General features: G+C 46.7%; 1 protein-coding gene and 1 long non-coding RNA gene across 6 annotated transcripts in view; one reads left to right on the forward strand and one right to left on the reverse strand.

Annotated features, from left to right (window-relative positions):
• The window catches only part of LOC148757596 (uncharacterized), a 62078-nt gene extending 56017 nt beyond the window's left edge, over window positions 1-6061 (reverse strand). For all 5 annotated transcript variants that reach the window (XR_016022054.1, XR_016022053.1, XR_016022055.1 and 2 more), the window contains exon 1: window positions 5662-6061. This is a non-coding gene — a long non-coding RNA (uncharacterized LOC148757596). The remainder of the gene's footprint in view (window positions 1-5661) is intronic.
• Window positions 6062-6195: 134 nt separating this feature from the next.
• The window catches only part of SMPD3 (sphingomyelin phosphodiesterase 3), a 77522-nt gene continuing 69483 nt past the window's right edge, over window positions 6196-14234 (forward strand). The window contains exon 1 of the mRNA XM_019756530.3: window positions 6196-6386. The gene's annotated coding sequence lies outside the window, so the exon portion shown is untranslated. The remainder of the gene's footprint in view (window positions 6387-14234) is intronic.

Here is a 14234-nt window from a genome sequence, read left to right on the forward strand (position 1 = left end):
ATACCTAGGGAAAGAGCTTCCAAGCAGAGGGAACAGCAAGAGCAAAGGCCTTGAGGCCAGAGTGTCCTTGCTGCAATCAAGGAACAGCATGGAGGTCAATGTGCTGAAGCAGAGGGGACCTAGGGGATGAGGCAGAGACGCTATAAGAGAGAGTGTATATGGCCCTATAGGCCATCATAAGGACTTCAGGCTTTGCTCTCAATGAGACAAAGAAGCCACCGGAGAGGTCTGAGCAGAGGTATAAAATGATCTGACGTATGCTGAAAAAGAGCCACTCCTTTTATAAGAGTATCTTATGAAAGTTTAAGATGAAAGGAAGAATTTTAAACACGGATAGATTATCATCACATTCATGAATTGATTCACAAAATATTTTCTGAGCACCCACTGTTTCAAGGGGCTGGAAGAGCAGGACTATTTCAAGATTACAAAGACTTATCAACTACACAAAAATATTTTTAAACAACACTGACCTTTTTTTAAAGACAGAGATTGCTCAAAGCAATTAACTGATTTTACCCGTCTTTTCTTTAGAAATTATGGGGATCATTTTCCTCAATTAACATTTAGAGGCACATTTCATATCCTATATCAAGTCCCATAATTATAAACTGAGCTGCTGTTTGGGAAATACTAAAGTTGGCTGTTGATGTGACGTGTCTTAAATATCTCACGTACAACACTTCTGCAGCATCACTCACAAGCCAACATTAATGATAGGAGACGCTTGTGGAAAGTCTATACGTGCTGGCAAGATAACCTGAAAACATAATGAAATCCTTGTCATCTTTTCCAAGGATGCAGAAAGGAAAATGGCTGCATTTCAAATTCATGGCATTTCAAAGGCATGAATTAAGCTCTAAGCTCTCCATTGGAAAAAAAAAATCAACACAATTTCCTAATTTACGTCCTAAACTGAGAAAACAAATCGTTGCTAAGAAATGAAATTTGCAAAATTCTTAAACACATTTTCTAGTTGATGTGCACATTCTTAAATCTATAAACGATACCAAAATATAAATTGCAAAAATCACTACCCTTGAACTTGGTTGATACAACTGCACCATGAAAGCTGACATTGTTGTGTGTTTTCGTTTTTGTTCATTTTATTTCTAGACATTCTGCCTTTTAGGCGTGTATAAAACTGACCATGTGTAGATGATGTTGAGACAATACTTCTGTGAAAATGTATGAGAAAGCTCATTGGTTCTCTTTCTCCTTAACCTTCGTGCCTTGGGTCAGAGGGCTTCTTCTCAGCTCCCCAACGCCTTGATTTCTGTGACACTCGTGTGTCAGAGGGCTCTGCACCCGATCCTTCTTCCTTGCCATCATCTGTTAACTTCCCACTCCCTGTACAGTTCGGCACAGGGATCCTAGGATTCCTTCTCTCCTTTAAAGCAGCCATCTTTCTGGGAGACTTGCCAATGACCCATCCAACAAATGTGCCTTTTAATCCCATGACCTCCTCTGTCCACTGCAGCCCCCTGCCTGTGCCCCTGACCAGAGCTGCTACACCTCTGACCAGCTCTGCCTGGCCTCCCGTCTCTTCTCTCCCACCCATCACATCTACCCTCCCACTCCACTGAGAACCCCACCCTCCCACCTGTGCACTCCATCCTAGCTTCACCTCCTTCCTCTCCTGCACCACTACTTCCACCTCTCCTGTCTGCATCAGCATCTTCCTTGCTTTCTTGTCTCCCGTCCAACACAGCCCAGCCTTGGATCAGCCTCACCAGTAGCCTTCTCCATGCCTATCTCAGGTCTGATGAGATGCTGAGAAAAGCCCACAACCACACAGATTACCTTGGGAGAAGGCATTAATATATGTGCCCCCACAAATCCATGGCCTCCAACCTCAGCAGGCTCTCACACCACTACCCTTCAGTCTTTGTGGGTTGCTATTAGCTTTCCCTCCTTTTTTTCCAGCAGCCATCTTGAACATTTTCCTCTCTCTCCAAGCTTCCCACCGACCTACCAACCTACTGACCTACCTGCATCTCCAACTCCTCCTTCCTTCCCCCCTCCCCATCTTAGAGGAAAAGTGGGCCCTCCTCTTGCCTGAGGCTCAGTCTGAACCCCACTACCCCCTCATCCTCTTGCTGGTCTCTCTCCATCCTTCAATCCCTCCCATTCCTGTATCCTCAACTGTCCCTCTACTAACTTTTCCCCATCAGCATTTTTAAATGTCCTTACTTCTCCCAACTTAAAACAAAATTTTCTCTCAACTCCACTACATCCTTTCTGGTTTCTCCCTCCTCCCCTTCAAAACCACCCCCAAGAGTTATCTACATGCACTTCCCATGCACTGAGACTTCTGCCCTTGCTACTCCACCGAACCTACTCTCCAACGTTGTCAATAAACTCTTTGTGGCCAAATTTGGTGTTCACTTGTTCAGACGTTGGCTTACTTGACCATTCTGCACCATGTCACCTCGCTTCCTCCATTTGGCTTCTGTGGCATACCACTCTTTGGTTTTCCTCCTATCTCTGAGTGTTTTTCTCACCTTTCCTTTGGGCTGCTCTTTCTCTACTTGTCCCATAAATGCTGGTATTTTCCAGGGGAGTGTCGTCCTTTCTCCGACCCTCTCTACTGAAGGATTTTATCCACTCCTATGGCTTCAATTATGATGTATATTTTGAAAACCTGATAACTTAAGACTTTCTCCACATCAGATCGCTCAAGGATAGGCTCTCAGGCCTGGCCTTTTTGATTTCAATTAGGTTCAGGGTAATAGTCCCCCTAGTTACTTCTTCTTTGGCCATGAATTAATTATTCCCATATATTAAGGCATTCTCCCAAGATAAGCTCCAAATCACCTAGTGGACCTCTCACCTGGCTCTCTCCCACTCACCTCAAACTCACCTCTTCATTCTCTCCCTGCCTAAAACTGCTCCTTTATTATTCCACACCTCAGAGGAAAGCACCACCGTCCATCCATCCAGTATCCTAAAGAGGATACCTGGGCATCATCCTTGACTCAGCACTCCTCCACCCCCTCAGCTCATTACTCACAAAGTCCTCTGAATATTTACCTCCTTAATACATCTCAGATCCACCCCCTCTTTTCCATCTTCATAGATGCTGTGCTAGATCACTGTGCAGCTTCTGACCTACATCCCAGCCTCATCTTGTCATTCTCCACACAGGCCCTAGATCTTTTCAAAATCTACATCTCCTTTAAAAACTTGGTAATCTTTAGCATAACATTATATTCCTCAGCCTGGTATACTAGGCTCTTTGGGACCCAGCCCTGGTTAATCACTGTAACCCCATGTACAAGATTCAGCATTCTAGTTAATCCCTTCATTATTTAATTAGAAGACCTACGGAATTTCAGAGACCTCTTCCCTTCTCTAGCAAGATAGGAGGCTACCTCAATGTTCCCCTGGAATCCTTCCCAACTCTAGCTTCTAAGCATCTAGAATTCCATTCTCTTAGGGTTCTCTGCTGTAAAGCACCCCTAAAAGATGAAAAAACAAATATATTGACCATAATCATAGGATTTATAAGAGAATGGTAACTTGAACCCAGATTACCCAGGACATTACCTCCTGCCTGTTTTTTCAGAAAGCAATTTCTGATAATCCAAGATGAAAAATGTGGAAACAGAGTAATATCTGTTAAGTGCTTGATGTTTATGTAGTGTTTTACATAAGGCATCTCATTTATCCATTATATTTTCAAATAAATTGCAGATCCAAGAAGGTTGTTTGTGCAAGGCAACTCAAATAGCTTTAAATTCCCCTACCTCTACCTTATTAGCTGCTCCCTAATACCAACAAATAGCATTGCACATCTGAAGAAACAGGACCAGTCCAGAATCACACATCTAAACAGAGGAAAATGAGAATTAGAACCCAGGTTTCCTGACTCTACTTGGCTGAGCAGATGCTGTTTAGGTCCTGCTTTCTGGGAGAATCATGGAACTCTGACCATTTCCCTAATTGGAAAAGTCTCTGAAAACTAGCATTACTCCTAAAGGACCGCCAGGAGTTTCAGCTGTGTTTCCACGCTCTCTGCCTATGCTCTGCTGATGCCCACCCTGTATCATAGTCCTTCCCCTACACTCTTTTCCAACAGCCTATGCTCTCAATGCATCCAAAGAATTAAGCACTCCGCTTCAGCACAAATCCCATTCTTTCTTCCCTCTTTACAGGTTTCTCATCTTCAGTAATGAGGCCCCATCTGTTCACCCAGCTCCAATGGTCTTCCCTCCTGGTCCAGCCAGTACCAAGGCCCCTTTGCCCGGCCTCTTTGAAGTCATTAGTTCTTCCCTAAATGCAACCCATTGTACTCACTCCTCCATCCTAGGCTTCCCTTCCTGGATGTCATCAACTCAAGGATGATGAGGTTGCTTTTGCTCAGACTGTCTGTTTGGTTTGAATCAGGTTCAGGGTAATTGTTTCCCTGGTTACTTCCTTTGCCATGAATTAATTATTCCCATATATTAAGGCATTCTCCCAAGAATGCTTTAGCTGACTACACCCAAAATGTCTGGATAGGGTGACATGTGAAGCATGTGTGGGATTACTTGGACCATCTGGCCAACACCAGGGCCCTGAGTGGGGAACGTTTCAGAAAAGATGCTACCTAGCAAGATGGGACATTACCACCAGGGCTCTAGGAAGCGGAGCAGAGGGCCAAAAGGGCAGGAATCTCAAACTGTCTTTATTTCAGGAGCAGAAGATCTTTCCCAGCAAGGGAGTGGGAGGTAGGGCCTTTAAGCACAGAAAGGAGAAGGGCCAAAAGCTGGAAATAGAGGAACATGAAGAACTGATGACAGGGGAGCATTTGTAAGACTTCCAAAGAATAACAGGCATAAGTCTAGAAATCTCTAGAGTCATAGAATTGGAAGGGCCTTTAAAGCATTCGGGCAAAATTCCAATCCACTATATGAATAACATAAACATTTCTTTACAGGGGTAGCATACCTCTAGTTGAACACTTCCAGCATTGGGAAACGCCCGACCTTAGGAGGTGTGAGTGAAATTCAATTAAAGTTCAATTCAACAAATATCTATTGAGTACGCCCTAGTGTCTGGTGCGCCAGACTGTAAGTATGAATAATATAGGCATGGTCCCTGCTCTATGGATCTTATCATCTAATGTGGAAGATGGATACATAAACACGCAAGTAGAATAGGGGAAGTAGAAGGTGCTGCTCAAACAGAAGGTGGGGTACCTAATACAAAACTAGGCATCTAGGAAGGCTTCACGCACGAGGTAGTATCTAGGTTGGGGCGTGAAGAGAGTGAGGAGTTAGCTGAATGAAGGGTAGAGGGACCCACAGGAGTGAGAGAAAACGGGTGCTTAAGCTTCTCAGCTTTCACAGAAGTTGAGTGTTGCAAGAAGAAGGTGGAGTTCAGATCCTGAAGGGCTTCTCAAACGATGTTGAGGAGTGTGGGTTTAATTCCTGGCGCAATGGGAAGCCTGTAAAGGGTTTTAAGCAGGAGAAGCGCCCTCTAGCTACGCTGGGGGAGATGCTACGGTATCCAAGGGTAGCGTGGAGGCCAGAACCCGGGGGAAAAACGGGATAGGAAGGCCCTCATGGCCCAAAGGTTATGATCAAAAGTAAAGTGCCCTTTTATGACAACATCGAGACAAAAATAAAGGGATAAACTGCAGAATGCGGTGGCACTGTCACCTCCGTCCTCTCTCACCTTTGTTGGGCAAACCAAAGCGGCTCGCCCTCGGTTTGCCCCATCACTGCGGAGTGTGGGCGGGGGAAGGCTCCACGCCCTCTTCTCTGATAGGAAAACCGAGGCCCAGAGTCCAGAGGTGGGGACCCAGGAGGAAAAAAACATCGAAACAACCTTTCAAGAGGCCGCCCGAAGTCACGCACGATCCTTCGAGGGTCCGGCGGCCTGCCCCTTTCTCCGTCAGCCATCCCCAACCAGCCGCCTTTACTATGGAAACAGTCCTCCCGCCCTCCTCAGCGCCTCCGTTTCTTCAATGCACCCTGGAAAATGCAGTCCATCTCTGGTTACCTTCCGGAATGAGCCTAATCCATGTCCTCAAGGGACTACAAGTTCCAGAAGGCTGTGCGTTAACGCCGACGGTCTCTGGGGGATATGGTCTTGACAGAGAGACCCAGGGACCCGCGGGCGGGGCTCGAAGGGTGAGGGGAAGGCACCCCCCAATGGGCGGCCTCCTGGGCGGGCCCCGGGTCGCCATTGGACACGGCAGCGCAGAGGAGGCGGGGTCAGCGGAATGAGGCGCGGAGCTGTTCGCCGCTCCAGGTGCTGAGTCCGAGGAAGGCTCCGGACGCGGGAGCCGCGGTCGCCGCCGCTGCCGCCGCCGTCGCCACCGAGAGAGCCGGGGTCGTGAGGAGCACGAAGGAGCTGAGTGTGCTGCCCAGCGCTGACTGCCATCCCGCCTCTCTGAGGTCGGTGCTTCTGAATTTCGCTTTTGTTTTATTGGGGAGGGGATGATCTGAATGCTGAGGGGGCCTGGGGAGATGATGGGCACTGTCCTCACCGCCCTCAAGACCATCTGTCCCGGAGAACTGCTGACGACTCCTCGCGGGCTTCCCTGGGGCCAGGCGCCTGAGGTTGGAGCAGTTTGGGTTAATTTTGGTTTTATGGTACAGGGGGCGCTTGAGTGTGAGGGGCGAGGGCTGGGGGACCCTCCCCCCACCGCCCCGTCTCTCCTGAGAAGGCGTTGAGAGCTTGGAGCCTCCCTCCTCCGTGCCTGAAGTCGAGGCTGCTTGGATTATTGAGGATCGGAGGGAGTGTTCTGGGATGAAAGGGTCGGAGGCAGGGTCCTCCACAATATCTCCGCTGCTGGTGGTTCCAAAGGGGATCTGAATGTGATGGGTGAGACCGCGGGACTCCTCTGCTCACATCCTCCTGGGGTTATTGAGCAAGGGCTGTTTGGGATTCCAGGATGACCCTTCCCAGTGCCCACCCTCCTCCCGAAGCTTAGGGTTTTGTGAAGTGGGGGGACAGAATGCAGATGGAACAGGGGACTCTCTCCCCTCCCATTTGGACCCGCCTAGGTTATTGTGGGGATTGGGATGTGAGAGGCAAAGGCTGTGAGAGCCATTCCCACCCTGCTTGGAGTCACCGGTACAGGAAAGCACTGATGGATTATTGGGGTCCTCTGCGCTCATGAGCCCCGCTCCTGTCTTAGTGGCCTGGGGGTGGGGGTATGCGGTGGAGGAAAGTAAGAGGGATTGAGGAACCCCTCCCGACCTCTCCCCATCCAGTCCTTGTCTACTAGGCCTGCTTTACCTGGATCCAGGAGGGGGGCCAGAAGTCGAGACGACCCTACCTGCCCCGCCCCGCCCGGGGCACCTGGGATCCTGCACCGCAGAAGGGAGGCACCTGGGTGGGCACGAGCGGGGCGGGTCCTTCCTCAAGCACCCCGGGGCTCTGAGCAGTCGCCGCCGGCGCCCACAGACCCTTGGGGCTGCTCCACTCCACGCGGGGTGCGCCCCAGACCGGGCCACCGAGACCTGCGTCCGGGGCAAGCGGCGGCAGCTCCAAGCGTGGGGCTTTCGCGCTCCGCCCCGGCATCCGCGGGAAGACAAAGCGGCGGTCGCCGCACTGGCGGGCCTGCGCCAGGGACTGAGCGGGGGGCGCGGCCAGGAGGGGGGGGGCTTCGGGCGCGGCTCCGGGAGCTTCGGCGGAAACGTGCCAGATGCGGGGCGGGAGACAAAGCGTGCTCCCTCCTCTCGGGCCCGCGCAAGCCGGGATGGAAAATCCCAAGAGAGGCGGTGGCTGCACCCAGGCAGGGCACTAAGCCCCACACTCTTCCCCGCACAACCCCCCACCTCCACCCTCGCTGACAGCCCAGCACCCAGGACACCGTGTGTGTGATGGTAACTAGGGTTCCTTCCGGGGGGTGTTCAAGACCTGTGACCACGAGGACGTGGATGGGGGGGGGAACTGCCTGGCGGGGAGGGATCCAGGGTTCAGGAGGCCTGAGTGGGGTGGTATCTGGAGGGGCATCCTGACTGGACCCAGCTTTGAGTGTGTTTGTATGTGTCACAATGTAAGTGTTTGTATAGGTGATAGTGTTTGCACAGATCAGAGTGTGAGTGTGAATGTATATGAGTGAGTGAATGTGCCAGTGTGTGCTCCAGTGTTCATGTGTGTGTCACGGTGGGCTTGGCTGTGTGTGAGTGTGTGTGTGTGTGTGTGTGTGTGTGTGTGTGTGTGTATGAAGAGGAACTATTTACTGCTGGGCTTGGATATTGGGGGTGGGGCATGGGGGCAGGGTAGTTGCCCCTTCTACTCTCAAGCCACAGTAATGATTTAGGGTCCAAGTAGATGTCCTCAGGGTGGACGTAACTTCAGGCCACTTTGGGCCTAGCCTGCATGTCTGGGTGTGACCCAGAAAATGGGACCTCACAACTACATGGAGCCTTCTTCAGCCCTTCTGGCGTCTTGGGTCTGAGCCTAACATCCTCACCAGGGCCTTGTCCTTCCCATCTCTCAGAATATTCTGGCTGCCCTGAGGACCAGAATTCTGTACCCCTCACCACTACCACCACAGGCTGCCAAGTGGGAGTTGGCGGGGGGCCCCATCAGCCTAGTCCCTTATGATGCGAGTGTAAGATCGTGTGGCAACTTTTGTCACTTTGGCCCTCATGTCTTGGAGCTGGGGTTGCTGGTTAGTGACAGGTGGCCTCTCAGTAATACCAGGTACACTCACAGAGAAGGAAAGAGTGTCATGCAGGGATACCACTATGGGTAGACACCCCTATCGGATGAGAACCGCCCTCCCAGACCTGCCTACTCCCAGCAAATGACCTCAATTTCATAGCACTTTTATGGCAAAGGTGCTATGTGGCTTTGAGATAACTGACCTGAGACCTCCTTCCCAGTGGAACCACAGGAAAAACAGTTACCAGACAGTGGAGCCACCACCCAGCCCAAACCTGCCTGGTCCAGTCTACACAAGTACCCACTGCCAGTATCCACAGCGACCTCTGCTGGGCATAAGTCAAACCAAGCTGAAATTTGGCCACTAAGATTCCTGCATGGTGTGGAGGCTCAGGGTGGGTGTGGGCATTTTTAGGTGAAAACCACAAACCCTTCTATTTGGGGGCTCCCTGTCTGCTTTTGGAGTCTTGAGTTGATGTGCTTGTCTGCAATTCCTTCAAGCTAGTTGAAGCAGTGGGATTGCCACTGTTCTCATCCATACGGAAATGTTTAAAGAGAGCCTAAAGGCCTTTGTTCAAGTTTCCACCTAGTTGGAGGCGGGCATTTTATGAGGAAAATGCAGGGAAAACATTTATCAAGATCAGGGAGCTTTAAGCATCTTTCCTGTTTCTTCCTCTCCCTCTATAATTTCTTTCTCCTTTTTTCCGTATTCCACTTCTTTTCCCTATTCCTCTTCTCTTCTTTATAATTAGTCAATAATGTATTTTTCAAACATAAGCCTTGTAATGTAATGTAATGTAATTTTTCAAACATAAGCCTTTTTGCCAGTTGACAATGTGGCCCATAAAATGCAGCTATCAGAAGGCTATTACTAAGTACAAAGAGCTGGCAAACACTGGCTCTTCCAGGCCTAATGATGGGGGTAAGGGAGATGGATGAGATGAGCTCAGTCTTAAATGCCTACCTGGTGACATGTGTCTTTTCTGGAGTTGTTGTGAAGGGATTTCATGCAGCCACAAAATCTCTCAAGCTCCTCAAAGAAAATGAGGTATTTAAATACCTGGTATTGTTCTTACTTTGGCATCCATGTGATTTGCATTGAACTACATGACTCAGTATCATAAAGTAAAAATAGGACTTAATATCTTCCCTGCCTCTTTAGAAGGTGACTACATATGTATGCTGTGTTCTGTATTGGAGAGTGAAAAGCTAAATTGTCTCATAGATTGAACCAACTGCTTATTCTGATTACAGAATTGCGTTCAACATCACCTACTGGCAGTAACATTATTTTATGTTTCTTTTAATTCATACCTGAATCTCTTTGTCTTGTAAAATCTTTCTTCATGCTCATACATTATTACTTTCACTTGAAGTTAATCAAGAATGTTGAATCCAAAAAAAAAAAAAAAAAAGTTTAATCCTTGTACCAAAGCCAAACAAATTAAATATCAGCAGATACAGGAAGACGTGGGTGGTGTTTCTGTTCTTCGTAGGCTCAAAAAAAAAAAATAAAAAAATCCTTCGAGTTCATAAGGGAGAAGGAAAGGGCCTGAAGATGCAGTTAATCTTATCGGTGGACCTAACCAGTTTCTGAGGAGAGGTTCTTCAGAATTTTCCAGGAAGGCTGGTCATATTGAAGAATCTAAGCATGCATGCGAAAGTGGCATGCATGCTGGGAGAGAGATGGCAGCCCTTGTGATTCCTAAACCCCCATACTAACGCAGCCTTTCTGGGAAAATCCCCCCAAGACCCTCCTGCTCGCCCAGGCAGCCACAGGCTCGAAGGCGTGGAGCTGTCCAAGGTCCTGCAGCGCCAGCCTCGGCCCAGGGAGAAGGGAGGATTTTAGGGCGTGGAGCTTTCAGAAAGGCTCTGAGGACTACAGCCTCTGTGAGGATTTCCCCAAAGCTCCTCACAGAATGGAATAAGAGGAAACAGAGCTGTAGAGGCTTTTACTGCATCACTTTGAATGAACCCATTGGCAATCCCTATTTAAAGAATTATGAGCTAATAATAAAAAAAAACACCATTTCTGAGTCAGGCTCTTCACATGTAAGACTGTATTTAATCTTCACAGACCTATGAGGTAGATAGTGTTATTCCCACTCTCAAGATAAGGAAATGAAGCATTGAGAGGAAAGGGGCTTGCCCATGGTCACACAGGTCAGAAGAGACAGAGTTTAAGTTCCAGTCTGGATTTCTTTCATTCCAGAGGCTCCCCCTTACCACTATTTTTTTTCTATCGATATTGTAGAAGCAAAATTGAAGTATTGGACTGTTCTATATGACATTTTAACCAAATTTTAGAGGGATGGAATTGGGGACCAACTGAAATTCAGACTTAAACACAAAAAATCCTTTCAAATTCATCAAGGATTTTTTACCACATACTTTGCTTATATCCTGACAAAAGGCTTGTTACCTGAACTTGATTACCAAAGGAGGGGACAGAATAGTATAATGACCTTCGTGGCCAGTAGCCCAGGGTTTTTTTCCAGAGTGGAACAATTTCACTGGGAGCCAAGCCATGATGACAACAAAACATATTTTAATAATCTGCAAGAATGGAAAAAACAAAACAAAAAACAAACCATGAGGAGGCTGTTATTTGACAGAGTACAGATAGAGCCAAAGAAGGATGGCTTCTCTTTGTTTGCTAGCATCCTGCTGTAATTCTGAGGACATACTTGGCTATTGTGAAGAGGCTTCTTCCACCTATTTCCACTCTCAGATTTTCACCACAAAGCCTCTAACACCAAAATAAAACTTTTCACTGTGTGGAGCCTCAACTAATCTCAGGGAAGCATCCCATTCCTGCCCTCAGGTCATCAGTCAATGTTCTGCCTTCATATGTGACTGCAGGCTCCTGAACGCGGGCAGGTTTGGGGCTCAATGGGCTTCAAGCCACATGTCCTCTAGTCCTCCCGGGTGGCAGTGCCAACTGCACCAATCTTGCAGCACACACAAAGGCCCTGTGACCGAGAACTCCCCATTCAGTAGCTGTAGGTTTGGGTGTCTAAAGAGAAAAGAGAGGAAAAGACTCATGCTTTTTTCTTCTCTGCCTAGATCTCAATCTGCCCAAAGCAGATAGGGGGCCTGGCCTTTTAAGAAAATGCCTTACATCAAGCTGGGTCTCCAATCCATTTTGAATAATTCCTTCCCCTTCTAGGTTGGGGATTTGCAGCGCTCTGACGCATGGAGCAAAAGCTGTTGTTGCTTTTCTCGAGGGCAGTTGGAGGCCAAGGGCCCAGCTCCCCATCTGGGTCTGCTCTGACTCATATGACCGCAGAGAGATTTGATTGTTTTCTTATTTAGAGCCATTAATTAGCTCTCTTCTGCATCAGAACAGCATGTAATAAGAGGGAGCCATTTGTGGGGGTCTCCAGGCAGCCCTGCCTACAGCTGAGCACCATCTCCTCTCCTTTGCTAACAGGATCAGGAAATGGTTTTTCATCCTGGCTATAACCCTTCAGAAAGCTCAGATTGTCAAGATTTTAGGCCAATATGAGAAAGGAAATAAAACTATAATTAATTGCTAAGGCTGCTATAGTTATTCTGGCAAAAACTGGGAGGCCCAGGGGTCCCTCGGATAACTGGATTTCCGTTTCTTCTAGTGCCTGCAATGCGTCAGGCACAGAGCTGGGCCCAGGAAACAACCCCATGCCCTGTCATATAGAAATCTTAAATGGAAAGTGGAAATGGATGCTGAAGCTCCGAAGAGGGTGTGTGCTGCAAGCTGAGTTTTTCAGAAATGGAAAGCACCTTAATAATAATAAACCATCATCTCTTTTTTTAACGTGAAGAAAGAGACTGCAGGAAGCTGAGTGTTTCCACTGGCCACTGCCCCAGTTAGTGGCAAAGATGGGCATTAGAACCCAGGTTTTATACTAAAGCCTGTTCTTTGCACTGTCCTCAAGTGCTTCTCTGTTCATTAAATTATCCAAAGGGCACATTTCCATTAACAAAGACTTCTTTGATACAATACTAATGCAAAACCCAAACTTAAAGTTGAAATAGAAACAAATAATAGATGAAATAGAAAAAGGAGAATGCCCATTTATATCCATGTTACCCAATATAGTAGCTACATGTGGCTATTGAGCAACTATAATGTGGCTATGCTGAATTGAGATGTGCTGTCAGTATAAAATATACAGCAGATTTTGACAAATTAGTCTGAAAAAAGAATATAAAATACCTCATTAATAATATTAATCTTGATTACAGTTTGAAATCATATTTTGGATATATTGGGTCAAATTAAACATTATTAAAATTAATTTCACTTGTTTATTTTTACTTGTTTAATGTATCTACTAGAAAATTTATTTAAGACAACTATATACTTGTCAATTATACTTCAATAAAGGTAAAAAAAGAAAATTTATAATTATACATATAGTTTTCATTTATAACTCACACTGTATTTCTACTGGGCAGTGGTATTCTAGAGTACTACTATTTAGGAGGAAATTTTCTTTCCAAACTGAGGCATTTAGCAAAATAAGTTCTATAATCAGTCAGCCTGAGATGAATCCTGGCTCTGTTGTTTGGGCTGTGTGACATTGGGCAAATTGATGAGTCTCTCTGTGCTTCTGTTTCCTCAGCTGCAAGTGAGGTGAGGATGATAACAGAGCCTACCTGCTCAGTTATGGGTTAAATCACTTAGGACAGTGACTAGTACATAATAAGTGCTCAATTAATTTTAGTTGTTTTTATTATCAGAAGGGACTTACAGAATCTTAGAAGACAGGAGCAACAGGAAGGAGAACAAGCAGACAATTTTCAGATAAATAAAGCCAAAGATTTACTACCAGTTAAAACGTGATTGAAACGACTTGCTAAGTTTAAGTGTCTGAATTTCCTTGATGTGGCCCCAATTTTCTGACAGATAAAGATACTGAGGAAAGATTACAAGCCCTTTACATTAGCATACAATAAATTTGTTTCTTTGTTAGCTAACTGCATTATGCACAGGTCTTGACCTCTGCTAAATGAGTTGAGGAAGAGAATGACTAGAAAGTGCTTGTAACAGATGACCCAAGAGCTCTGAGTCTCTTGGACTTTAAGATTCCTCAGGGAAATGTGAGCCTTGTGCTCCAGGAGAAAGATTCTGCCAGGATCTGACAGGAGTCGAACACACGAGGTCAAAGTCACTCTGCTACCTGTTGGCCTTGATTAAGACACTGAGTCTCAGTCTCCTTTTCTGTAAAATTGAGATAATACCACCTTTCTTGAAGGTTGCGCTGAAGACTAAATTCGGTAATGCAAATAAAATCCATAGTAGGCACTAAAAAAATAGTAGTTTTCACTAAATGGATTTCGGGTGTTCTTTAACAGAGAACACTCTTTCTTTAAAAGAGAATTTTCTGTCCAGAATCTCCATTGTCTTTTCTATACTTCCGCTGCTTCATTTCCCATCCTTGCTTAGTCTCTGAGGAGAATGAAAAGACAGTTTCATCAGATGAAGTGTGTCTACACCAAAATCTAGGATCTCAGTAACTCTGGGCGCACTACACGATCTGTCACGTTCTTCTCTCTGTCCCACTCACACCCATGAGGTTCTTTTCCTGGGATGATGAGGCAAGCAACAAAATAGGCATTGTTCTACATCATATTTATCC

The sequence above is a fragment of the Rhinolophus sinicus genome, chromosome 8 (assembly GCF_057876585.1).
Source record: "Rhinolophus sinicus isolate RSI-liver-muscle chromosome 8, RSI-T2T, whole genome shotgun sequence".
Classification (NCBI taxonomy): domain Eukaryota; kingdom Metazoa; phylum Chordata; class Mammalia; order Chiroptera; family Rhinolophidae; genus Rhinolophus; species Rhinolophus sinicus.